The sequence below is a fragment of the Nyctereutes procyonoides genome, unplaced genomic scaffold, assembly GCF_905146905.1.
Source record: "Nyctereutes procyonoides isolate TBG_1078 unplaced genomic scaffold, NYPRO_anot_genome, whole genome shotgun sequence".
NCBI classification, from domain to species: Eukaryota; Metazoa; Chordata; class Mammalia; order Carnivora; family Canidae; genus Nyctereutes; species Nyctereutes procyonoides.
In genome coordinates this window covers 1,037,530-1,041,469 of record NW_026575125.1, presented here as the reverse complement: position 1 = coordinate 1,041,469, position 3,940 = coordinate 1,037,530, and positions in this window count along the sequence as shown.

Here is a 3,940-nt window from a genome sequence, read left to right as displayed (position 1 = left end):
TCATCATCATGGAGGTGGTACGATCACTATTACTCTCATGGTAGCAGTATTATTTGTTATTATCATGGTGGCAGTACCATTATCATCATGGAGGTAGTATTTCTACTACCATGGGAGGGGCACGGCTTTACTCACATGGTACAGCATCATTATTATTACTCCTACTCCTCTCACGATAGCAGTATCATTATGACTGTCGTGGTAGCAGCATCATCAGACCACACATCGTGATCATGGAGGCAGTATTACTACTATCGTGGTAGTGGTATGACTCTACTCATATGGTAGCAGCACTATTAACACTACTACTCTCTCTATAGCTGTATTATCATCAGGGTCATGGCAGCAGCATTACTGTACTCACACTGTAGCAATATTATCGCTCCTCCTCTCATGGCAGCAGTATCATTATTCTTACTAGCACAGTAGAAGTATTATTGTTCCACCATCATCGCCATGGAGGCAGCATTAGTGCTATCACGGTAGCAGTATTGCTTTACTCACATGGGAGCAGTACTGCTATTATTATTACTCATCTTCCTCTCACGGTAGCAATGTCATTATCATTACTACATTGACAGCAGAACCATCACATCACCATCATCGTCATAGAGGCAGCAGCTTTACTATCATGTTGGCAGTATTACTCATGTGGTAGCAGTATTAGTCTCATCATGCTCCCCCTCTTGAGACAGGAGCACTATTATTACAAGATCATGGTAGCAGTGCTATGATTACTGTCATGGCAACAGCGGCGGACACTGCCTGGACACTTGCATACACTGCACCAGATGCCCCGGTAGGTGTAGATGTTTTATGGGTAACAACTCACTTCAGGCCTTCAGAGCCCAGAAAGGCGTACCCTACCTTCATGCTCATTCGCACTAAGACACTGGGGCACAGAGAGGTCCATACCTCTCCCCAGGCCCCCCAGCTGGGAGGTGGTGGAGCCTGGCTACACCCCAGGCAGGTTCTGCCCACAGTGGTTCTACTACCTGCCACCCCGTGCTTCCTCTCTCAAGAGGATGTACTCATCAGCTGCTATACTTTGTTGGCCGCCATCAGCTTGGATCCGGATGTTCATTCGTCTTGGGTTGAGCCAGAAGGAAGACCGACACCAACACCAACACAAAACCTACCCATCCACACATCTAACCACCCACCCACTCATCCACTCACCCATCCACCCACCCATCCACCCACCCATCCCCCAACCCATCCAGCCAGCCAGCCATCTACCCACCCATCCACTCACCCATCCATCCGCCCATCCACCCATCCACCCATCCACACATCCATCTGTCCATCCATCCACCCACCCATCCATACATCCATCTGTCCATCCATCCATCCACCCATCCACCAGCCCATCCATCCATCCACCCATCCATCCAGCCAGCCGTCTATCCACCCATTCATCCATCTCCACGTCTTTCCTTCTCAACTATCTCCGTGGCCCTGCTACCCACTTATCCCTTCATGCATCCATTTCCTTACATGATCTGCAGCACGTGGGCTCTCCCCAACCTCCCTTTCCCCCGGACTCCTACCTACAAACACATCATGTGACATGGCACAGGCTACTCTGCAGATGTAATTAAAGTTCCTGCTTGCTCACCTCCACGAGGGAGATGACCCCTGGATTATCCAGGCTGAGCCCATGCAAACACCCAAGCTCTGAAAACCAGAGCTTTCTGCTTACCGACGTTGCAAGAGCAAGTCAAAGATTGAAAGCATGAGGCGTTCTGGGGGTGGGTCTGTTAAGAGCAGGGTAGATGCCAAAGACAACCAGCCATGGCCCCTCGACAGACACAGACAGCTTCATCATACTTCTTCACGCATAAGACGAACGGCGATACCATAATAACGCCCCGTGGGGAAGCCTCTTTCCCCTTCCCTAGAGAGCCGACGTGAAGTAGGGACGTCGCTATTCACTAAACTGTTTCCAAATGCCCATCTAATTGGATTCTTTCAACGCATTTAGGTATCAATCTGATTTACAAAAGCATTTCTTCAGAGCTTAATTACAAGTGTACGCAACAGGATTTACACTTGAAGCTCCTCATTTCATCCCCCACCCAGATATCCAGCCGGTCGAAAATAAACAAACAGAGCTGTAAGCGCGGTTTTGACTGTGTCAACACAGCGTCTAAATCAAGCCGCTTGTTTGGTTTTAATTAGTGGAAGTTTGGCTTTAGTAGGAAAAACATCATTTTGGGAAAGAACTTAGTTCTGGGGTTGGAAAATTGTCATCAGTCGAGGAGAAATAAAAGCCTCAAATGTGCCACATGAAAATGGATGTTCTGGTAAATTTAGCCTACTTTTTTCCCCCCAGCAGATAAAAACGTAATTTATCAAGTAGGCATTCAGAAAGCGTGGGAATCGTAGCAACAGTTTCAGGGAAGACAAGAAGATTTTGAGTTATTATTTGTGACATCAAGTCAATAGATACGAGAATGGATTGCCATATTGGTTGGATTCTCTGTGAAATATATTTTAGATTATATTTGTTATCAGTATGTACCTTTATTTAAAAAAAGAAAAAAAGAGCCAGGGGCACCTGATTGGCTCAGTGGTTGAGCATCTTCCTTTGGCTCAGGGCATGAACCCGGGGTCCTGGGATAGGGTCCTACATCGAGCTCCCTGCATGGAGCCTGCTTCTCCCTCTGCCTGTGTCTCTGCCTCTTTCTGTGTGTCTCTCATGAATAAATTAATAAAATCTTTTTAAAAAAAAGAAGAAAGAAAGAGCAATATGTGAATATGAAGGGTACACCCCAACTTCACAATCGTAATGATGTGTGGTGACAAGAGGGCTCAAGGGTAATTTGGAGCTCTAAATACACACACCCCCGTTCCCATCCCATCCCTCAAAATATCTTTCGACACAGAAATAAAATTCAATTGTTTGGTGGGCCCCACGATACAGCAGATTTGAAACTTCAAGGTGAAGTAACGCAGCATCATTTGCAAACACACAAAGGAAATTAGAAGATAGGACCAGTCCCGGGATTTTTCACATATTCACACACCCTCCTTCCAACATATGAAGGAACCCACACAGAGTTTTGGAAATCGTCTTATTGTGCCGGGAACCGTCCCGCCCACTAGGACATGTTTGTTTTCTGCAACAATCAGCTCTACGTTGAATTATGCTGCACGACGAACAACCCTCAACCTCAATTCCCTGCAATCATAGTTATTTTTCACACCTGCAGGCCTGTGGGTGTTTGGGGCTGATCTAGGCTGAGCTGAACCCGACGCTCCCGCTTAGATTCATGTCTGCTCCCCTTCATCTCATTATTTTGGAACCCAGGGACACCCCTGCCATGTTGGAGAGGAGACGTGCGGAGGGCAAACCAAACCAGACGAGCACACCTCCGCTTGGAGCACCGCTTCCGGCATTTGACCCGCGTGAAGGATCCGCATGCAAAGTCCAAAGTCAATGGAATTGGGAGGCGGGGTCCTTGCAGGAAGGACTAGCCAGCGCGAAGTCACGCAAAGAGGGAAAATATCGTGAGCAGCTAATGCAGCCCAGGACACCTCGTAACCTCAAGCCTGGTGGGAGGGGACTTGTAGGAGTCCCTCTTCATGTGCAAAGCCCATCACTTCCTTCCCCCACCCTGTGCCGCCAAGGGCCCTTGGGCGTGGTCTGCATCATGCACCTTTTCCCTCTTGGGGTTCCAGGTGAGGCCCAATGACGGAAGAACCTGCCAGGAGGTGGGAGGCTGGGGGAGAGCAACTGTAGGATATTTCTTCGTTGGAACAACCGTCTCCGTTTGGTTGGTGCTGGTTTCAGGGAGGGAGGGAGGAGGAGGCAGAACAGGACGCTTGTCGCCTCCACCGTCTTGCCTTTGCTAGCACCTACGTGGTCAACCGCCTCACTTTCGCGTGGAGGAATCAGATACGGGTTAAGTTACCATTTTCGCATTTTCCCTCCCCT